The following is a 24,412-nucleotide window of genomic DNA, read 5'->3' on the forward strand; positions in this document are numbered from 1 at the left end:
ATCAAACATAGTGGCAAGACTAATATTTATTAGAAGATCCCAATGAATTTCAAGCATATGACTTCACAGCAGTCATGGCTGTCAATGAATAAACCTTGTTTTCTAGGCATGTGGATTCTGGTAAGAGTAAAGAGGGCTTGTTTCTACACACAATTTAGGGTTTTCCGTCATCTCCTCTGGTGGTGTTTTGACCTGCTGTCTCCGTACTGTTGTTCTGTGCAGCCAGCTTGTATTCTGTACCACGCACATTGGAAGGTGTTAAACGTATCTTCTGTTTTCCGAGAACACAGTTAAAGATACCCTGCCTTTCGAAAAGCAAACACACAGCAAGAAACAGCCCCAGTAAATGCACCCTGAGAGACTGACATTAAAACAAGTGGGAATCCAGGTATGCAGACTTGTCTTTAAAGAACAGTAATTCCTGTTTTTGAACTACTGGCTTATGTCAAAAGTACATTCCCTTCACATGAAGAGTTATATTGAGCACTGTTGCCTCCTACTGGCGGTCAAGCCGTCTTCACAGAATCATAGAATTGTAGAGTTGGAAGGGACCATGAGGGTCATCTAGTCCAGCCCCCTGCAATGCAGGAATCTTCTGCTCCAGGTGGGACTCAAGGCCATGACCCTAAGTTTAAGAGTCTCGTGCACTACTGGCTGAGCTCGTCGTCATAGATTCTGACAGTTACGTTCCCTCAAGACTGAGGCAATTTCTTATTATTCTTGCGTGGGGAGATACTTGGCCAAAATCCTTTTATTTTCCCCACATTCAGCGGTTACTAACTTCCTTTCACTCTGGATTAGGGGTCATTAAACTTGAGTTGGCTCAAACAATTGGAGTTGTTTGTTGGAATATGACAGCATTTGTCAATCTTTGATGCTTGTATTGGACTGCATGTGCTGTGTGGTGCATCCACTAGATGGCAACCCTCGCAGGACACAGAAACTCATAGATCTGGTTAGGTTGCAGCTGGGTGGAATAAACATCATTGGCTTTCTTGTACATTCACCGCCTTCCCTCAGCCTCCCTGCGAGATTATCTGCCACTAAGCAGTAAGTGCTCTCAGCCTTGAGTACGTGAATTATCCTACTTTTCCAAAAGGAGTTACGGGGCCCCGGCATCATTGCTTAGATTCTTTCACTGAGGAAACACATTTGACCCTGGGAACAACATGTTACGCTTTTTAAAAAGTGTCCCATTTAAAATTTAAGTGATACAACATGCTCTGGCAGGAGAAAAGGCAGATTTTTGCTTTGTTTTGTTTAGTCAACAGTTTTCCTACCATAAATTTTTCATTGGTTTACGTTTTCTCTCGGGGAGCTCTTTGGAACCTGTTTTTACTTATTTAGTCTGGTTAATATCAAGTACATGAGAATGTGATGCCACTGTTGCTGCTGCCCATTCAGAATCAGTTCTAAACCTGGTCAGGTTTTTGTCTTGCCTAGGTGGCATTCGACTCCACACCAGAAGCTTGTAAACTGATGAGGGATACAGAGCTAATAGTTGAAAGGGCCACTGTTTTGTAAGGAAAAATGAGGCTTTCCTTCCATTTTTTCAGATGCCATAGTTCACTCAGTTTGATTTCTCTTGAACTTTGGAAACAAGTGCTGCATGCTGAGTGATATCCTGGAGGTAATAAAAGCTGGTAAGCACCACTAAGTAGTGCTGGCAAATGTGGTGTATCATTCTCATACACATTACCAAACAATGCTTTTTCACAAATCCACTTCTCACGTTCTCAGTGTTCCTTGCATTAAAGACTCAGATTTCTCAACCTTTACTTTTAAACAGCACAGTCCTACGCGTGCCTGCTTAGAAGTAAGTCCCACTGAGTTCTGTGAGGTTTACTTACCAGTAAGTGTGTGGATTGCAGTCTAAAGCTCTTAATAGAAATTTCACTATATTTCCCCCCATTTTAGTTTCATCCTACGTATGTACGTAAGGAAAGTCAGAAATGCTGGATGTGAAAAAGAGAAAACAAATTTCAGATCTTTTCAGCAGTTCAGGATTGACATGCTTAGTTGTGTTTGCCACATCTGTGAAAGCAAAAAATAAAATAAAATTCATTTTCTATGGGCTTTTCATAGAGATACTAAAAACTGTTCTTTGTTTTCCTCTGTAAGTAACAAACTTTAACTTGGAACATTACTGTAAGAAGAGCTTTGTGTGTGAATTTTCAACATGACATCTTTTTGAAAGATGGTTGATTTCTAAGTTCATAGCAAATATTTGGTTCAGATCTGCTCCCACGTATTAATAGCTTCAGTGCTGTCATCTTAAACTGTATCCCAGCTGCTGTGTGTAGCAGAAGTTGCTCTGGAGAGAAAGTTCACTGCAAAATAAAAGTTAACCTCACAAGTCTCGTTTTGTCCCCCTCACACTACCATACACTTGGCAGAAAGCAAAGAAACTGTATTTCTGAAATACACCATCTGATCCAAATATAACAAGCTTTGGAAAACTGTACCCAATAATTTAAAGAAGTGAGTGCTCTCAGACAAATTTTGGAAGCTCATATCCTTGTAATAGCCATAGTAGTGAAAAATTCTTAAGTCCCAGCTCTACAGAGTTTTCTAAGCAGCTGCTATAGAACCATTGGGTCAAATAATTCTGATCAGGCTCTAACCTAACTCAAACTGGAGGAAAAAGAGGGATATGGAGAAAGTAGTCTACTGTAAAAAAGTAGTTTGTACAATAATTGATGTTATTTGTTCCATCCAGTTTTTCCTCTCACCTGGCCCACCAATGCCATGTGGCCCTCGGAAGATGGCTCGAAGGATATGTGGCTCTTGGGCTGCAAAGGGTTTCCTATCTCTTTTCATGGCTTGAGATTCCTCCAAGTTCGTCCATTATCAAAATGGAGGGTTTTTTTTGTCTAGATAAAGCAGATGGTTCCCCCCTCTCCATTGCTTCTGTGGATAAAGGGTGGGGATTTTGTGTGGAAAACAATTCACACTGCTCAGGGTGAGAGCCTGGGTGGATTGGAAAGCAGGGAGAGAAAGGTGTTAAGTTGCTCAAAAGCCACAGGGTGAGTTAAGTTGGCACAGAATGGGACCTTCTTTGAAAGAGAGACAGATGAGGAGAGAATGGGTTGCCGTAAGTGAAAAACAGGATGGGAACTGTTGCTAAAGCCAGTGGTTGTTTATTCTGTTTAAATCTGTTTCAGTACCTTGTGTTTGTTTTCACCTAGTTATTCGGCTACACTGGAAATTTCAACATGTTGTTATTGTAGTTTTGCTTGCTTACCTTATGACAGAATTGTTAAATTATTGTTTATTGGACCTGTTTATGTGATTTTGTGGGTTTTTCATATTGTTTTTCTATGCCTCGTTCTTTCTTTCTTTTTATTACTTTGTTCCTTGCTCTGGGATTCCATAAAGAACGGGCTATAAATAATTTATATGCAAATAAAACAATCAAACAAACATTCCTTTAGGAAAGCAACAAAATACTGAGATGGGTGATTTAATTCACAAATAATTTGGAGGTAATAATCCAGGTGTGAGCCCAGACCAGACCTGGGTTCCTTTGGGACAAAGAGTGAGGCCATGAAGTTAACTTGTTAAATGAATGTTGCCCTTCTGCCTATTTTTCATTGTCCGTCTTTCATTATCCTGGCAGAAAAGGTGATGCTCATACTCAAGTGAGCCTTTCTCTCTGTATGATTTCCAGAGAGGGGTTCTAATAATTCTTTGTGCAAAGGCCACTTTTGCGCTTTCATTGTTCCATTGTGGTGGGGCTCTGCAATTCTTCGTTCTGCTTTGAGAGTTAAAACAAAAAGAACTCTCATTGGATGAGGGCAGAAAACACAATCTCTCCCACAGACAATGCTCCCAGTGATTCACATCTGCTCAGAAGTAAGTCCCATTTGAGTTCAAGGGGCCATGCTCCCAGGTAAGTGGGTATAGAATTTCAGCCTCTGTTGTTTTGGCTTGGCCTTGAGGTCCATGGACTCTTGTCAGAAAAAGAAATTTTGGAGCACACTTGAGGAAACATGAACAATATTAAAAGGCAAATGTGCAGCAAGTACTGAGGGAGACAAGCCACATTCGGATGGTCATGTCTCATATTGATTATCCAAAATACAAATGTTCTGTTTCGCCCACACATGCACCCCTTCGCCCCTTCCTTTGCAGAAGCCAGGAAGCCTCTAATTAATCACGTTTCCCTCTTTTCTCCAAGCTGGGAAAGTGTGGTTGCCAGTTGGGATCAGTCAGGTTAATAAACTGTGGTTTCACATAACTTTGTAGTCAGGATGGGGAAAATGGCACATACCCACCCACCAGGACGTACATATGTGTGTGTGTGTGTGTGTGAGAGAGAGAGAGAGAGAGAGAGAGAAAGAAAGAGAGAGAGAGAGAGACGGTTTGTCTTTTTAATTTGTGACATGATAGATGTCCATGTTTAAATGGTGGCCTCCATTTAAAGAACGACAATTTGTTTTAATAATGAGCAATTGCAAAATAGGACCCTCTGAAAAATTCAGTAAATAAGACAGGGCAAGTGCACAACGAAAGGCTTGTCAGGAAGTGCCCCACACCCAAAAGTCTGTTTACTCAAGACTTTTCCTGATTGAAGACGGATTTTTCATTACAGTGGTACTTCTGGTTGCGAACGGGATCCGTTCTGGAGGGCTGTTCGCAACATGAAAAGAGCGCAATCCGCAGCGGCGCATCTGCGCACACGCGGCTTGCGATTCGCCACTTCTGCACATGCACATGACGTCATTTTGCGCTTCTGCGCATACGCGAGTGGCAAAACCATGAAGTAACCCTTTCTGGTACTTCCGGGCCACCACGGGACCTAACCTGAAAGAACGTAACATGAAGCAAACGTAACATGAGGTATGACTGTATTACAATCACCCTATAATTGCTTCAGTAGGCTGGGGGGGGGTCTGTATGGTGGCATAACTCTTGAACAGTTAAATATTAGACCTTTATGTTATGAGCTAGATTTAGGCTCTGTTTTTCAGTTTCCATTTCAGTTGTGTTCTCTGCCCAGCTAGCATAAATAAAAAAACATGTTTGTTTGCTTGTTCTGGGGAGTTTGTTTATTCTGCAGTTGTTAACGGTGAATAGAGCAGAATTGGGTACTTATTGCTAAAGGGTGAAATAAAATGCTTTGGGGGAAAATAGCTACCTTAAGTTATCCTTTACTCTTTTAAAGCACTCACTTTACTATGGCTAGCTGTCTGAGCGTCCAGTGTAACTCAGGCCTAATTTCTAACTTTCCCAATGTGTACAGCTCAGCATGAGGTCTTTTCAAGATTTCTGGGCATAAAAATCAACCCAGGAACTGGTTAAAAATAATCCAATTGCTTACCATAATTAGTTTCCAACCACTTACTTAGCCCTTTATATAGCAATGAGTTAAACATTTCCTCCTTGATTGTCCGTCAGGAAGGAAAATCTAAAGGTCAGAAACACAACAAGCACACCTGAAAGTACTTTCTCTCTGCCCTTCCCTAAACTTGTAGCTTGTACAAGTCTGTTTTTCTGCTGGAATCTAAAACCGAGATACCTAATCCAGCATCAAAGCCATGCTCATACTCAATTTCCTGTTCACTTGACCTTTACAGAGTCCATTGTGTAAGTTAACACTCACGGCATGGAGGAGAAGTGAAGAAGATTGCTGTGTTTCCATTCCACCGGCCCTCACACCCTTTCCCCTCAGGTAGAAGGGAGGATTGGCTGGCACTGTGCACCTCCCCCTCAGAAATGCCCCACCCACAACAGAGGTGCCAGTTTGCCCCAAGATTGACAGGGGGCCTGGCATGTGTGTGACATCTTGCATGCGATGCACACCGTCTGGAGGAGGCTGAGCACTCTGGAGAGCCGGCTACTGAAGCTGCATGCCAGGCCCCTTCAAGATTGAGGGGGCCCCAGTCCCCTGCTAACAAATATTGAGGGGGCCAAGGGATCTTCTCTCCCCTAGGGTTGGTATGCTTGCCTAGAAATGTGGCTGCCACACCAAACATAGTAGACTCACTACTGTTTTATTATTTATTGAATCCTGGCTTGTTCTGGAGTCTGTGATCAGACAAAATGGGGATATATGTCCACTTTGGAAGAAAAGTGGGAAACAGAAGCTTAATGGTTGGATCTTGTCCTCCATAAATGGAGGAGCAAAGGGGCTACGTATGCAGGTCAAAAGCTTTTCATAGCTCAGTTTGTTATTGCCTAAACCAGGCCAGAACAAGAGCACCACTGGAAGGAATGCTGTGCGTTCACCCACAGTGTAGACTTACTCAAGAAGCTTGGCTTGCGTACAGGCCTGTGAGAGGGTGACGCTGGGAATTCAAGGTAGAAAATGTCAAAAGCATCCTTTTCCTGCTTTTGTATTCTCACCGTTTCAGAAAATCCACTTTGGGTTTCAGATTTAGCTTCTGTTGTGGAATCAAATCTGGGGGGCCGTGGAAGAGAGTTGAATGCGGTTATAGCTGAACTGGCTGCACTGCCATTTCCCCTTTCTTCTCTCTGTTTCCCCCTTGGCTGTAATAGACCAGGAGAAATGCCTGCATCCGTCCCACAATGCCACTATGTGCTGCCTCCGCACACCACCCCCGCTAGCCCGTCTGGGTGAAAGCTACCATCCCTGGTTCACCTAAATCATTAGCTCATTATCTCCTCTCTCTCTCCCCCAGCATAACTGCTTGTGATCCATTGTCTGAAAGATGCTATACAAAAGCAAATTGATTGGAAATTGCTGTTAAGACGCTCTATGTGCCATTAGGGCTTATATTTGGACTCAGCTGGGTACTAAAAACATTGCTGAATAGCGGGGCTAATGTGCACTGTTATTGCCATTAATGTACTTTACAGATTCTGAAGAATAACAACTGCAGCAGCTTTATGATCTGAATTCCTGTTTGTTATCCTTCTCTTCAGGAAATGCACATAATAATGGAAAGGTTTGCAGGAGGTGAGCAGGACGAGTGTATCATTGGAATCTACCCAGAAGAAAGAGGGCAAGGGGGGAGAAACAAGCAGTTTGTTCAGTAAAATTGTTCCCTTTGTTTTTCAAAACAATGATAGGGTGACGAAGGAAGGACCTACTCTTAGAAAGGGGAAATTACCTTATGCTTTCAACTAGTACGGCAGCTGAGGAGTGCATAAATGCTTTGTTTCTCTCGAGGGTTGTAGAGAGAGGGGAGAACATTACAGCCATATTAATCAAAGGGTTGCCTTTCTTTTGTGTTTCTTGTGAACACACAGAAATGTACTGTTGGTTATGTCAGTGGTAATGGTGGGTTGTAGACAACCATGTCTGTGCACAAGCAGAACAGATGCCGCTTGTGCAAAAGAACTTGGTCATCTCTCCCCTCACCAAATCTGCTTTGGAGGGACACACGCACCCAGAAAAGTTTGTGGCGGCACTTCAGGCGGAGCTGAGGAAAAGGAAGTTCCATTGCACCAGCAGGAATCTGCTCACACAACATTGATGCAGCCCCTTAATTTTGATCAGGCAAAAAAAAGTTAATTGCAGCAATGGTGTACTGGGGAGGAAAGCAAACCTAGGTTTTGAGAGCTTTTGGGTGTGCAGTTCTGAATGCCACCCAACCTCTGTAGCACACTTGTTTCACTGCTCAGCGCTGACGTAGCTGTCACATCTGTCCTGACATCTCTGCTTCTGCTTGTGAGCCGCACCCTGCAAAACATCAGCTGCTGTTTTAAATATCACTGTAAACTGCCTTGATGTGGATTAAGTGGTGATGTTCAGAAAGTGCATGCTCTGCTTATGGACAGACCCGGAGTCTAGGCATCTGCTCTTAATCATCCCCCCCCCCCCAAAAAAGTAGTAGTTATAATAATTGCTGTGTTGCACATCCTGACGTTTGTGTGAATTGATCCAGCCTGCTTCCTGTTTGGGGTCATCATATCACATGATTTTAAGCAATAGGTGCAATTTCATATTATACCAGTCCATTTCTAGCAAACCCTTCAGTGCCCCCCCCCCCATCCCAGGGCTTACTGCTGTTTCAAATGGTGCTCACACTTTGGAGCCTCATCTCCTCCCTATTCACCTTTTGCTAGGTAAGAACTCTTTAATTTCAGTTTAGAAAAACCAAGAAGCCACATGGGTGTTTGCCAGCAATGCATTTCTGAGGGGCAAAAGAACAGCTCAAGGCATTTCGCATTAATGACTTTTTCTCTCTCTGATAAGACTTCCATGGATTGTTTTTTTCCAGTGTGCTCACTTCCTCAAGCAAAATTCAGCAAACGGGTCAAATATCCAACCCGCTCATTTTCCATTTATAGGACTACCTCCAAGCAACAGAACATCCCCACCCCCTTGATTGCAAATGTGCCTAGATTTTTTTATTATTATTTTAGATTATTCAGTGTATATTTTTGTAGCTTTAAGACCAACTTGCAGAGGGCCTCTAACAGGCAAAAACTAGTCACATGACTAGACAGGGGGCGGGGGATCTGAGTGCCACCTGAGGCCTGTTGTTAGTATCAATTCCTGCAATTGTTATAAATGAAATCAATAAAGTCGAGCCCAAGGTCTCAGATGGAAGATGAATGAACATTATGAGTGTCTTGAGGAGCTGGTGGTTCTCTTGTACAAGTTCTGCCTTTTGCTAGGTTCTTACGGGTTCAACTTTATGTGTGATATCCAACTAAAAACATTTATTTCTGTGGGTTTGCTCTGAATCTGGCATAGTTGAATATCAGCCTATGTAGCATACTCCAGAAATAATCTTGATGTCCCTGAGAAATCAGTAAATTTCAACAAGTTTCAGTTTGCCCAATTATTTCAATAGCTTCTCACTCTGCATAGGATCAGACCACTGTCTTAACGAACAGCCTTTCAAGGAACTTTCTTCAGGCTTAGGTGTAAAGGGTAGTCCCACTCCCTGCAAAAAATCAGTCTTGTGTTGCTAGATTAATGGAGGGATTGTAGTTTAGTGCTTCAAGTACATGCTTTCCATTCAGAAGTTCAGTCCTTGGCATCTCTAGCGTAGGGCTGGGAGAAAACTGTGTCTGAACCCCTGGAGAGCAGCTGCTGGTTAATGTAGGCCAATGGTGGAGGATCAACTTCACTGGGACTCTCCTACCCCTAACTTTCTGTGGTCTTGTGCCCTCTATCATTCCCAATTCACATTGGCGGCCTTCTTTTCGACAATAGTTGCATTAGCAGTGCTGTTAACCTTACTCCTCCATGTCAGTTTTCCATGGCCAGGATTTATTATTAATAAGCATTTTTCCCATCAACAGAGCTGTGCTATAATATAGGATCTCAGTGGGACCTAAAAATATCCCTTGAAAGACCAGCTTGATTAGGGCTCATTTTGCTTAGAATTGGTGGCTTTCTCACGGTCTCCCCTGGCCCTATCTTCTAATCCCTTACCCACTGTTTATAAGCCAAATGCTAGTTTAACTAAACATTTTTGAGAATTTCTCTCCTGATTTACTATTGGCAACAGTATGCAGTCTGTTCTGTTCCATATATCATTGTCATAGGAAAATAAATATCAGTAACCCATGAGTAGGTGTGTGTGTGTGTGTGTGTGTGTGTGTGTGTGTGTGTGTTTTGAGTTGAACATGAGGGCAAAGTTCTGTGACCCAGGGTCTCACATTGAGGACACTAGATCTGCTTATTCAAAATAATTTTGTCAGAGGCCCAGACAATGATCTGGAAAACACATGGAGCAGTTACGTGGATGGAACTAAGCAAGCTTCCTCTCATTAGTACCCTATGAATGTTCCTGTGAGTTCCTATGGAGAAAAGGCAATGCAAGACGAACATCATATTTAAATAACGCACATCCACATTCTTTCTACACAAGGCTCTGATGAATGCTGACTGGAATTACTTAATCAGGGATCCATAAGCTTCACAGCAAAGTATATGCCGCCTGAGGTTGTTTAAATGTGAAAGTTCCATCTTAATTCTCCCAATTTTTGCAAAGCAAAACCGGCCACCTCACAGGTGGGAATGCATTTTTACTCTTTCAAAACTGATACGTAGGTGAGACTTTGGTGGTTATGAAGCAGTTTTTTAAAATCTGTGTCATATTTTGAATCCTGCACTACTTTAAAACACACACACAATAGAAAACAATAAAATAAAGCAGATAAGACAAGAAAATTTTTAAAAAACTGCTAGAAGAAGAAATTCCTGCATTAGTAGTTTTTTAAAAGCATAGGTAACTAGAAGTATTTCTGTTGGGGATGTAAATGATATGAATGAGGATGCCAGGCATACCTCCCTAGTGAGCCAATAGGAAGCATTTCAAAGAATGAGGAGCCATTATTAAGATGGCTGCCCCTCCAGTTACCACAAATGAAAGACTCAACTCCAGCCTCTCAGTGCTCAACACTGTCTCTTCTATCAGTTATGTGGGATGGAGAAGCTTATTTCTACAAGAGATTTATTCCTTTTCTTCCTTCTGGTTTACAGTACAGTGATACCTCGGGTTAAGAACTTAATTCATTCTGGGGGTCCGTTCTTAACCTGAAACTGTTCTTAACCTGAGGTACCACTTTAGCTAATGGGGCCTCCTGCTGCTGCCATGCGGCCGCGTGATTTCTGTTCTCATCCTGAAGCAAAGTTCTTAACCCGGGGTACTATTTCTGGGTTAGCGGAGTCTGTAACCTGAAGATCTGTAACCTGAGGTACCACTGTATAATAGATTTGGGATTTTTAAAAGCAGATTTTCCCGTATCAACATACGGGGGAAACCAAAGAAGCTCCACCTGCTCCTTTACTCCTGACCTTTACTCTGACCTGAAGCTGTGGTAGAAAGGCATATGGAAGCAATTGCTGGAACATCAGTGATCTTCTGCCAGAGCAGTGTGGGGACCTCTGGGTGACATTTTCCAGACTTGATTGCTCAGCACACACTTTTCAATGAACCTTACCCTAGTTGCAAGGGAGAGCATAGCAGCAGGTGCACAGAGGGACAGGGGCAAGATATCTGGACAGTTTAATTAGGGACCCAACAGAGATCATACTATAAAGGTGAGGCATACAATCTATTATTACTCTCATTTAAGAACTTTGGAGTGTTTCCTCTGGGTTAGCTTTTAGTTGGCTTTTCCATCCTGCTGTTGACCCCCTTTCCAATTCCAAAGTTTGATGATGTTGATGGTAACAACACCTTCTTAACATTTAGTGTCACTCTCACATTTCTGGACATGTTTGACAGTCACTTTCAACTCCCTGCTCTCAAAATGGCTTTGTTCAAAGTTGAAAGTCGTTTCCATTTCCTTTCTGCTGTTTTCCTCTCTGCCATGAAAGCTACAAAGGCCTTGTTATACAGTGGTACCTCTAGTTGCGGACTTAATCCGTTTCAGGGTGCCATCTGCACCCTGAAAAGTCCACAACTAGAGCACCTCTTCTGCGCATTTGCGCGGTGCGATCGAGCGCTTCTGCACGTAGCATGCAGATCACTTCTGCGCATGCACGGGCAGCGAACCTGGAAGTAAACACTTCCAGGTTTGCCACGTTCGTAAGCTGAAAGTGTGTAAGAAGAGCAGAACACAATTTGTGCCAATTTGTGTGATTTTTAAAAAATCAATCACTATATAAGTGGGCGATGAATAAAACAACAACAACAACAAATCCAAAATCTCAAAATGTGCTGTGGAATTAGTTTATTGAAGAAAAGAAACCCCACAAATCTTTGAGACCAGGAAGCATTTTCTATAGCTGGCAGCATTGTTTTAAAGTCAGATGTGAAAAGACAAGTTGCCCCAGAAGAAGAATAGAAATATTAAGCCATCCACCTGTTTTTCAGCAGATTACCAGAAAAGATCTGTGCCTTTCAGTTTCATTTTAACTCCCAGCATTGTTTTCTGAATACAACAACTAGCCAAAGCAGACCGTTCCTCTTCTGATAACTGGATAGTTTGCCTCCATCCTTTCCCCCACCCCCTGCAGTGGGGCTGCTGGTGTTACTGCTGTGCTGTTGCCCCAACTCAAGTGGCTTGATAAATCAGGAAAAAACCAGCCCGTTATTTGTTCACAGGGCAATTCCAGATTTGATGGGGCCTGTGGCAACGTGCCTTCTTGGCCCCTTCTCCACTGGTGGGCCCTGGTGGTGGCAGGTATAGCTCTAAGCAATACCAATTGGCTACATAGAGGGGACCATCTTAATTCCTCGCAATACTCCTGATGTAGCAACATTTTAAATGAGGAATGTTAAATCACAGCTAGATGCAGCTGCTTAGCGTAACAGTGTGCTAGGCAGGTGAGAAATGTGAAGGTAGGGGAGGGGTGGTGCAGGGTTACATGTACATCAGTGGTGGGCCCTACCAGGATGTGGTGCACTGGTAGCCACCTCAATAGGCCAGGTACAAATTCTCATCCTGATTGTCCACTCTGAAATGTACCTGGATCATCTCCCAGCCACTCACACGTTGTTTTCACTGAAAGTCGTCCAGCAACCATCTGCCTCCCCACTAGCGCTGTCTTCTTCATCTCCTTCTAACATTTAGCACGCACTGCAATTATGTCTTAAAAAGAAAAAAAGATCCAACTCCATTATTGCTGTCTCCTTTGAAGTGGAGTGAGAGCTCTGGCTGAAGACGAGCCTCCTGTAGTCTCTTTCCAAGATGCGAAAGGTTGATCTACTGGCAGCAAAAATAATGATTTTGAGTACGGTTATGACAAGTCTTTTAACTATTCATTTCCAACCTTGAGGTTCTGTATGCATGAACAATACTGTCGAATGGAGACATTTTGCACTCCAAGGAGTCATGTAATTAGCAAGAACAGCAGTGTTGATGCTGTTGAACAATGGATAATAAAAACTTGCTTGCTTGCGTGTTGGGTTACAGCAATTTGTATCTCGCCTTTCTACAGAAGCGGTATTTGAGGCGGCCCACAATTTTAAAAATAAAAGCAACAAAACTACAAATAAAAGAGTGAATTCTAAGAATAGCAGCGGTTTATAGCAGCATATTAGTGCTTCTAGGAGCAGAAATAGTTTTTATTTTCTTTAACAAGATTTAAATGCCACTTAATTAAACAACAACTTAAGTGCTTTGCATAAAACCATAAGACGTTTGTGTCAGGTGTGACAGTTCAGGTGTTACAAAAGAACCACATGACAACAGTAGTGGACTTGGGCACTATGGTACCCTGTGTGAGGCCAAAATTTGGTAAGCACACCCTCAGCCCTCATGCTGCCTTCCCAAAGGTGGGTAAGAAGCACCCTGCTTTGGGAAGGAGCCACAAAAGCTCTGGCAGGGTCCTAGAGCCCTCCCACCTCCTAGCCAAAGCTGGGAAAGTGTAACTAGGTTTTGGGAAGGAGGTAGGAGGCTTCTAGGACATTGTCAGAGCCTCATGCCTCCTTCCCAAAGACCAGCACCTCACTTACCAAGCTTTGGTTCAGTGCACATAGCACTGTCCCAGTGACAACCCTGTGGCAGCCTTGTAATACTCTCCTGAACCTCTCAGTGGTGGTCACTGTCATCAACAATGGTATCCTGACAGAAGTGGTGGTAATAAGTGCTGTGTTGTGTTGATGCCACTCATGTCTAGGAAAAAGGACCCAGAAGGTGGTGACGCTGGGGTACTACAGCTCTCCCCTGCCTGACCTGTTGTCAGTGGGATTCCAAGGGGTTGCATCTTAATTACTTGGAGTATTTTAAATCTTCACAAAACCATTGTGCAAAGTCATACAGAGATGTGCCCCACAGAGTCGTTAGTATGCAGGTGCTACCCAGATCATATCTCTCCTGTATATGTAGCTCTAGGGAGGCAGTGGAAAGCCTGAGCAGCTGTTTGTTGGCTGTGAAGGACTGGGTGAGATGGAGTAGGTTGAAACTTAATCAAGGCAAGACCAAATTACTGCTTGTGGATAGACAAGGATGGCTTACAAACAAGAATCAGCTGGTGCAGAAAAGGTTAATTTACACCCCTTCCCCATCCCTCGAATTCCCCAGCGAATGCTGGATTGGACCACACATCTTGCTGAGATAGTGTCTTGTTTTATATGCTCATGTGCTGGAAATTCCACCGTCGAGGTCACTTGGGGGTTTGAAAACTGGGAAAGGGTTAAGCATTGTTGTTTCTCTGCTCTCCCTCATGGTTTAGTGGAAGTGGCTTTTTTGGTTCAAAACAAAACGCTTGGCTACCACTGCACATTTGCAACATGCAGTTTGGCCAGATATCTGTAGATGTGCCTTGGCAGATGGATCCGGTGGTTTTCTTGCCTGGATTCATGTGGGTTCCACACTTTTGCTTCCTGGGGAAAGTGGTTCCCTTTCGGAGGTCTTAAGGAGCATTACATTTCTTTGTGCTGCGGAATGCTTGTTTTCCAAGTCCTAGATCGCTTTAAATGAAGAGGAATGTTGCTGCAGTGTTGAGAAAACGACATGCAGAAAAGTACTTGACCTGCCAGCCAGGCCTCTCCATGTAAATTAAACTAATATCATTTAATCAGGCTCACGCTGGACGCTGTTCAAAATCCAGAGCATCACAGTTTAAATATTCTACCGCAGCTGTTGTTTGTCCCAGAAGTCAGAGCTGAGGAAAAACAGATCGTGCCACTGTAATTGTGTATCGTCTCCCATGGAAAGCATGGTCGTGGTCCCCCTCCATGTCCCAAGAGCTGTTAGCGAGGGCTATCACTTGGAGGGTTCAGATCAGCCTTTAACTTTTGGAGGATTTTCAGGGCTTGGGGGATTGTAATGTCATTTTCTTCACCAAAAGCCCTTTCTTCAGCCGTGTTCATTCTCAGTGAGCCCAAACCTTGGAATTCATTTTCAAATGAAGGACAAAATAAGAGCACATTGGCTTCCAGCTTGCACATTCAGAACCTGTGCAGGTACACTTGTGCGCACCTGACTTTATGCTGAGCATGAGAAGCTTGTGGAGAAGGACATGTTCACAGGACATGGATTTATGGTATGAAAAATGCTAGTGTTGATGATCACGTTCAGAATATTTTTCACGCATGAATACCTGGAGCCTTTTGGCCCTGAAATATCACTGCTGCGTTTGGCCAGCCGTGGGAGCCTTGTGGGCTTTGGTAAAGTTAAAGGTAAAGGTACCCCTGCCTGTACGGGCCAGTCGTGTCCGACTCTAGGGTTGTGCTCCCATCTCACTTAAGAGGCCGGGGACCAGCGCTGTCTGGAGACACTTCCGGCACAGCACACGGAAACGCCGTTTACCTTCCCGCTATAAAGCGGTACCTATTTATCTACTTGCACTTAAGGGTGCTTTCGAACTGCTAGGTGGGCAGGAGCTGGGACCAAAAGACGGGAGCTCACCCCGCCGCGGGGATTCGAACCGCCGACCATGCGATCGGCAAGCCCTAGGCGCTGAGGTTTTACCCACAGCGCCACCCGCGTCCCTTGTGGGCTTTGGTAGAAGCTACTGAATGTGCAAGAGGGAACTGTTTCTTCACTTCTTCCTGCTGAGGATCAAACTGAATGTGAGCGTTTCTCATGAATTTTGCCCCTGCAAAATAAATGGGGGGGGGGCCTCCTGCAAACCTAAGGTACACCATGGTATATGGGAGGGGGATCCTATCTCTGTGTCCCTGCAATGGCCCCAGTTGGTATAAGAGTCTCGTATCTGCATCACAGAAGTGGGAAGAAGCCTCCCTGGTTATGTTAAATCGCTTTAAGCTTGGAACACTGTTTTAGAAGCCTTTTTTGAAAGCAGATGTTTTTCACGCCATCTGTTCACTTGCATTCCTCAAGTTTTGCTAAGAACATGTTAACTATTATACATACTCTCCCTTATATCTGTACCCTTTTGAAACCAAGAAACAGCGTTCAATGCAATGACCAGTAAGGACAGGTAGGAGCTAGTTAGGAGGGAAAGTGAAGGCTTTGGTTCGCCTTTGGCAAGTTATAAAGAAAGATCAGAGGCAAACCTTTATGACAATACAGACTTTCCATAAAGTAGCTAATCAGTTCCATGGTTTGTGCCAGAACAGGGCCAAAATTTGACATGAGTTGGAAAGGTTGAGATTAGTTCAAATTCCCCCCTACTCCACCCTAAACTGCATCATTTCCATTCCTTAGCTTTTGTCTTCTGTTCCACAGAGATAAGTTTTTAAAGCTGGTGTAGTATATAGGTTTTGCTTTTTGTTTTGTTTTTTTACAAATGGTATGCCTTGATTTTGCAAAAAAACAAAGAAATGTACATTTATTAAAGAACACACTTTAAAACAATAAAGTACAAAAAAGGGAGCAACTGGAACAAAACACAACATCAAAATGAAAAGGAGTGTAAAATGGACCCCTGCTCTTTAAAAAGTTCTAACTCCATAACAAGGCCTCAGAAGATGCAAACATTTGGAGGACCAACAATTCAGTAATGTGGCAATTTGAGTGGCTATTGAGTAACAGGACAGTGACAGGCAGCTATAGCCCCTGCTGAATCTCTCCTCTGAAAAGGAGGAGTCAGAGACAGCTTCCTCTGAAGACTTTAAAGAAATAATGTGTCTCACATGGGAAAAAGCTCTCCTGCAGATGCAATGGGACCTGGCCATGTAGGAGCAAATAGAATAAGTAGTGCTTGCTGCCAACATTTGCAATTAGTTGGTCTGTTCACAATTCCCATCAGTGTAACAAACCACCACCTTTGGCTTTGATCTTTGCTTTGATATTGCTTATTGTTGATCCCTTAGGAAACTGATGTTTGCAGATGTTCAAAATGATTTTGCTTTACCTCCTTTACCTCCTCTTTACTTTAACGCATTTCCAAGGTGTACTTTAACATGCATTCATAATATGTTTCACAATATAAAAATGTAGGAGATTTTTTTTGTCTGATTTTATCGTATTTTATAACATTGGCCTTGGGATTCAGAATCAAACAACTGATTCACACCTGGATTAGTTTGTCCTGTACTATTTATAGCCAGCATTTTAAATTGGTTTCATAAATATACTGGCAGCCAATATTGATGATCAAGGAATGGATTAATATATTCTTTGTATCCAGCCCCCATTAGGAGGTATGTGGCAATATACTGCATAAGTGGAAATTTCTGAACCATTTTTATGGGCAGTCTATTATACGATGGCAGGCCTGGTGAACAATTTGGGGAAAGGTACCATTCCAGCTGCTTTTCTTGAAGGTTGCAAATTGGATTAATAGTATTTATTATGGTAAATATGAAAATTGTGTTAATATTGACACCTGCCTGGAAGTCTTAAGATTTTTAGGAGGCCTGGTAACATTTACTGCTTAAATTGCAAGTGCCATTTGAAATACATCACTTTCCCCATTTACCGTATTTTTTCATGCATAAGACTAGGGGGTTTTTAAACCAAAAAATTAGGTTTAAAATTGGGGCTCGTCTTATACACGGGTAGTGCTGAGGGGTGTTTTCTTAATTTGGAGTCTCCAAAAATAGTGGGCGTCTTATACATGGGGGCATCTTATACATGGAAAAATACGGTACTTGTGCCCAAGCCTTTATATGTTTTTCAGAGGACCTGTCCTAGGTCCTCCCATCAAATGAAGTAAGGCAGGTGCTACCAGGGAGAGGAGTTTTGGGTGGTGCTCCCTGGTTATAGAGGGGGTCATCTTGCATATTTTAGTGTCATTTCAGCACATGCCGAAAACCCTTTAATTGCCCCAGCCCTTTTAAAAATCAGAGAACTTAAAAGATAAGAGGGGATTTAAAATTATGTATTTTTAGTTACACTGTAAAGTTAGTTTGTTGACATTTTTGCAGCAGTTTGTTTTACAGTTTCTGTGTTTTGCTCTTTTGTTAGCAAGTTATGAGTTTCCCAGGGAACATTGTCAAAGGGTGGCTTACATAAATGCTGCAAACGGATGCATAAATATTAATTTTTATACTAGTGTCTATCATTTGCAAAGACATGATGGCAAATATCCTGAAACAAGCCTTGTAACGCAATCAAGGCAAATGCCATACTTCGCTGGTAAACAATATAAAAAAAGGATGAAATGTAGTCATTAGCCAAAGGTCTTGATTTGTCTTTTGCTGGGCAACATAGACGTTTTCTGACATTTTCCAGCAAGCTCCTGAAATAGTAAGAAATCCTTGTAAATTTCAGTTCTGCCAGGGTTTCTGACATTTGCTACTTTGCTTGGCTTTATGCATACACCACAAGACTCCCGGGGTTGGTTAGAAGCCGCTTCCCGTGTGTGTACTGGAACGTGCATTGGGCACCATTGAAAAGTGGAGGGAAGGGGTCTTGTGTGTGTTGATGGGGTGCTTTATGGAATTTTATAATTACCTTAAACAGAGAAACTCACAGCATGAGACAGAGCTGAAATCCATTAAACAGCTAGTATGCACTATGTAGATAATAAGGTGAACCTTATTCTGACTGAAAACCCATTGGAACCAGTGCAATTTTCCTCCCTTTTGTTTAACTAGGCTTTAGTTGAGGCCTATCCAAGGCATGTCCCTGGGGCAGGAAAGGCATATTTCTGTGCCAGGCAAATCTCCCTTTAATGACATATGAATAATGTGCGATATTTCCAGGGGACAGCTGCAAATTATACTGGAATCGAGAACAAGAGCTCTGGTTAGATACAAATGCCTTGTCAAAGGTCATAGGCATTTAAATCTTATGTTTCGGGGTGTGGAATGCGACGCTTGGGCATTATGACTTAACCACAATGCTGCCATTAGAACCAGTCCAGACAGAACAAATGTGTTCATTCTACTTTCCTTTTTTCCTTAAAGGGGAGGGAACATTTGGAACAGATGCAATAATAAGGCAGAGTTAGGGTTTCTGTTTTGTTTTTCTTCCAAATGATCCGTTTCCACCCTAGCTTAACCGCCTGGTTGCAAAGAAAACCTTCGTCGTTGGTTCTGCTGGCTTGCAGTGTTAAGCTGCCAGTTCCACATTGCTGCTAATGCCTAAGAAGAGATGTCCAACCTATGGCAGTGACACTAAGGGGAACACAAACAAAGTTATCCACCTAGATGTGGCAGGCCTGCCCAAACACAGCCATTTGGAAAACCAGGATTATCCTATGCTCTGTTGTGTGGTGGCTGCAAAGTATGGGAGGGGCCCAGAGCTGGCAGCCCTCTGTGCTCCAGTGCTGCAAGCCACCCCAGACCTCCGTAGATCCACTGAAATGAATGAATATGACTAATTTAGGGCCATTAGTTCCCATGAGTCTTCCCTGAGTAAAATTTAGTTGAATGCTTGCTTATTTACCAAGGACTTGTAGACAAACAAATCGAGAGCAAATATGGCTGCAGAAGACAAGCTGGTGTTCGGGCGACATTCCACCCTGACTTTCCTGCTTTGCATTTTAAAGAGATTCTTCTAGTAAGAATAGTAGTAGTTTGACCACACAGCGTTTTCCAAGCATTTTCTCACCCAGAGACCCTTACAAATTGCTTATATTTGGATGTCAGCTGCCCACATGTATACCACACTGTTTGTATTAGATGCAGAAGCAGTTTTGAAAGAGTTACTAGCTTAACCTTTTGTTTGGCAAATGAACTATTTTAAATTTGAGGGTGTGTTTGGATAGTTTTTCACTAGGACGCTTTTTGAAACTGAACCATAACATGCTAGACTCTATTTGTTTAATGCAAATGACATTTAAAGCTACACACCATATGTTAACTTCACCTGATTTGCTACACATTTAAAACCTGGCAGTGTCACAAGCTCATTTGTGGCTGAATATTTTGTATAAGGCCAGGGCTGCTACTGCTATAATTATAATTATAATTTTATTTTCCTTTTAAAAATCCAAGTTTTCCTAGTCAGATTAAAGTTGTATTTGGATCTGAAGTCCCATACATTTTGTCTGAGGAGTATTGCCTAGTGTTGGGGATGAAGACAAACTCCATTTTGAACACTGCATTTTCTGCCCTGAACACAAATGCTTTGGGATGTAGCAGATGGGCGTTCAACCCTTTTCTTTCAGGGTGGAATTACCTGCTAAAGAGGTATAAGACTGCCACCCAAAGTAGTAGCCCATATTAAGTTCTCTCCCCAGACCAGTAGGCTCTGTCCCCTCCCCTTCATGACATGTAGAAAAACAGAGCTGTGACCTGCTGTTAAAATGTTATGAATTTCCCCATCCGTACCATCAGAGCCAATGATGAGAGGGAAGGTACAGAAGCATAGAATATAACTATTCTTTATATAACATGGTTCTGACCTGACTTATCAATCTTCCTGAGGTCTTACCCACTTGTATTTGCTTCATTCTTTGAATAACAACTGGACATGCTGTGGATTCTTCTTGAGTTTGTGGATCTGGTTGAATTATGTGCCTGTGTCATGCACTGCCTGGATGCAGAGGAGTGGAGGAAGGCAGCAGCTGGGGAACCCCCAATGGAAGAAGGTTCAGAGCCAGGGGATTGGTGGTGGACGATGATGCGTGGTCAGGGGGAGAAGAGGGAGCAGATTGGGAGGAGGAGGTGATGGAAGCTGGAGAGGTAACAGGGTTTAATGAGCAGGAAGAGGCTGTAGCAGAGAGCAGTCCAGAATCAGAGGCAGAGGAGACAGCTGGAGTGGAGAGAGGCCAACATGCAGAGATGAGGTTGGCTGCTGAAGAATCCAAGGGCTGCTGAAGAATCCAGGGGGTTTCTGTTGTGACCAGCTTCTCTCCCCCTGGTCTCCCAGAACCCACGGAGGTATGAAGAGGGTGGTGGTGCTGGAGCCTCAGCTTTCTTGGGAAGGACTCAGTGGAGAAGGAGCCTTCGAGAGTGGTGGGAAGGCAGGGACCTTCAGTCCTTGCAATTGCCTCATTGGGGCAAGATCTATTGGGAAGAGTTGCTGTGCTCACTAGGCCTGAGTTGGTTTGTTTCTCTGAATAAAGAGTAAACTTCACCGACACCTTGTGAGTTTTTGCTGCCCTGCTGTGAACACCTGCCCTGACAGCCTGTTGGAAGCCTTGACTTTATTCCGTTTTTCTCATGTTTCTTTACTTGTTAAATTCTATGTTTTGTGTCATCAGTCACATGACATAAAAACCACTTTTTGGAAATCTGGGGGAACCTAGTGGAATTTAGCACTTATTTTCATGTTAATTGCTTCCAGCAAGAAATCTGTTTGCATCCCTGTTAACCCAGAAAATTGTGGGAGTTTTGCAGTGTAATTTTCCCACTGTTTACATGGCTCACACCATGTGAGGGAATCTGAGGCAGTATTCCCGCATATCATTCTTTCCTGCCATTTTTATCCTGGGCGAATCCTAGGGAACAGAAGCACTCAATGGCAACATGTCAAATGGCGCCCAGTGTTGTGTCACTTCATGCCCACTGATGTGATGAAATTTAGTGTGACGTGGCGGTGTTATTGATCTAAAAACCACCGTTTCTAAAAGAAACAGATAATGCAGTGTAAGAAGAGCATTAGAAACTAGGACAGAAGCACAAACAATATAACCAGGAAAACTAACATAATAATCCCATCTCCTAATCATTAGGTTTACTTGGTTGGAAGGGCAAGGAAGAACAATTATGGAGAATAGTGTTTAGAGAGCCCTTGATTGACCAAAAGATGTTGCATAGGATTTATATTCTACCTCAGTTCCATGGAACTCATGGTGGTTTATTTAGGTTGTTTCCCATCCAATAACTGACCAGGCACGGACCTGCTTAACTACAGCAAGGAGGTTGCACCATGTGCCTTCAACTCATGCCTTGAAAAAAGGCTGGCTTTAAATTAGCAATAATAGTAACTGTGGAAGCAAATGATGCTAAATGCGCACCACAGGTAGGCTGATACAAAATGTGTTGTGGCCAAATCAAGTTCAGTGATCAAGGTTATTTGTTTCCCATTATTTTTTGGGGGGGCGGAGATGGACATTAAAGCAGGTCTTGTGGAGTTACTATAAAACAAGAGTTCACACATCAAAGAGAAGTGCTTTTGGTGACTCTAAAAATGAGTAATGTTGGCCGTAAATTAAAGGGTTCCATATTTTCCCTTACTGCTTTAGCTGATAAATCACATCTATGAGTCACCAACAAACCTCAAGATTACAGAATCTTGGTACTAGAGGCACATGTTGAAGTATTTTCTCCTCCTAGACCTGAATATAGTCCTAATAAAATGCAAGCAATCCTATCTCCTAATAAGACTTTCTTCTAGTTCGCATTCCTTCCATAAATTGCCGACCCAAGGGATTTGTGTTACTCTATCCAACTATGCAAGAATATTCAAGTGGTTAGGACTAGAACTCCATATAACCACTTGATTTGCTTTGCAAATGCAGAACATCCTTTGTAAGACTCGAGCTTAGGACTAATGGAAGACTTTAAAAAGAGAGCAACTGTTTGCAGTCCAGCAGTGACCAGAGGACAAGACCATTTGTTTGGCATATTTTGCAGGCAAGCTAATCACAGCACGTGTCATGTCATATCTTCCACAGTGTCCATGTCTGATGAAACAGAGCAAATGACCTGATTTTAGGTTGGATTTCAGTGTGATGCTGGGTGATTTTATTACATTAAGAACCAACAGTTTCAAATGAGAGGGTAGGTCCATAAGGTGTTTCTCAACCTAGACATATGACTTAACATCTTCATGCCTAAATTTCTGGGTTTCTCCTCAAGCCCGAATGAAAATTTTAGATAACTCTCACTGTGTATATTTATGAACGGAAATATTAGTTGATTAACTGAGTCTCAAACTAGTTGATTAATTGGGTCAACCAATTCAAGTTCTCATCACAGATTAAAAAGAGGAGCTTCAGTTAGTTGAGCTCAAGATTTTACCCTTTTTGCACTGAATCATAAGCATCCATATGGTGGAAGGAATAGTTAATATGTGGTACAGGGGAACCTCCATGTCTTGTTGTCCAGAATTCCCATGTGCCTGTTGGATGTGCCCACCTCCTATTGAATATCATTCCACACACTGTTCTAACTATTTAAACGTCTAATAGTTCCATAACACAGTGGGATTTTTGGACTGTTATTTGCTAAGGAGCATTTCACTAAAGCTGCCTTGTCTTTTCTCTTTCTACCTAACCCCATTTGGCAAGACCCAAGGCTGTGGTTGAGGCCCAGACCTTGTTTGATTGGATTGGAATAGACTTTTAGGCAACTTAAATTGAGTTGAACTTCTTAATTATGCTGTTTGTTGTTTTTATTTGAGACTCTGATTGGGAATAATTTCCTTTTGAAGCAGTATCATTACTAGTAGAATGTCAGGGGGGATCAATGTGGGTAATTAGAACATGTTATCCCCCCTCCCCGTCTTTCGGCAATTTCAAAAGAGTATTTCTTTTATCACGCCAGTCTCTGAAGTGCGCACACATGGTAGCCATAGGTTCCAAAACACTGGGATGTAATGTAGGCCATTTGGCTAAATAACTATATTTGATCCTGCAGACTTCTGTTAGGTTTGGCTAGCAATGGAAACACAAACATGTGGAAGCCATTTCTCAGAAGCACATGATAGTGGAAATGCTTGGAGCAGGAACTGGAATATACGCCAATTGTTTTGCCAGTGTTATAACTAGGGATGGAAGAACAATTTGTTTGGTCCATTTTTTGCAGCAGACTGGTCCAGTCTGGCGCTCCTTGAACTTACTTGCATGAAAAGGACACAGCTCTCTGTTTGATGATGCACTTACCTACATTTTGTGATGCAGTCTTGGGGTGCAAAAAGAATGCACTCACATGTGTATTTTACGTTTTTAAAAATGGGAAAATGTGTATTTTGCATAAAAATGCATATTTTATGTAAAAGCTGTGCACAGAATGCATAGAATTTTAATGTGGACTTTTCATGAAGTCTTTCAACAATAACAACATCGACAAAAAACGCAGTGGGACAGACCTGTTGTTGAGTGCCAGCAAAACTGAAATGGGAGGGAATTTAACTGCCTGGTCCGCCCCTAGCTATGAAATGTCTGTTTAGTAGAGTCCTTACAGAATGCTGGAGCCCGTGCTTATTTCTGGGGGGACGCATACCCCTAAACATTTTGTGAATCTAAATTTGGCCTCATTGAGGGGCAGTATTTCAATATGAGTAGGAAAAAGAGTACCCCTAAACATTTTTTAAGAAAAAAAGCACTGGATATATCCAATTTTCTAGCTTTTCTGTCTATCTCTAGATATTGCTAAGTATTACTCAGAGTAGACTTTTTCCTCGGGCCACACAGTGAACTTTTGATTGTTCAGCAGCCCTTCCTCACACCAGCATTTTCTCATTGCCGTAGTAACTCAGTGGGCAAGTTATGGACTGGCAGAAGCTCTTGCTTGCCACTAAAGTTTCTGGCATTGCTCAGGGAAGATGCCCTGCCAGTTCTGGAGCTCTGCTCCTCAGCCACCTTCCAATTCCTGTCAGTTTCTGTGGCCTGCAAATGCTGGCAGTGCTGTTGATTAGAACCTGATCTTGAGAAGCAGGCAAAGGAGGTAAGTTAGGGCAGTTGGCTGAGGGGAAGCTAAAGCTTGCTAATCGTCTCTCATTCTGCCTGCCACATTTATGGGCACTGTGCTAGGTCTTTTTAAATATAATTCAGAAGGCATTGCTCATG

The 24,412-nt window shown here is 42.7% G+C and overlaps 1 protein-coding gene across 4 annotated transcripts in view; it reads left to right on the forward strand.

Annotated features, from left to right (window-relative positions):
* Nucleotides 1-24,412, forward strand: part of GRK5 (G protein-coupled receptor kinase 5) — a 152,673-nt gene that overhangs the window by 91,310 nt on the left and 36,951 nt on the right. The window lies entirely within an intron of this gene.

The sequence above is a fragment of the Podarcis filfolensis genome, assembly GCF_964270895.1.
Source record: "Podarcis filfolensis genome assembly, chromosome: 5".
Classification (NCBI taxonomy): domain Eukaryota; kingdom Metazoa; phylum Chordata; class Lepidosauria; order Squamata; family Lacertidae; genus Podarcis; species Podarcis filfolensis.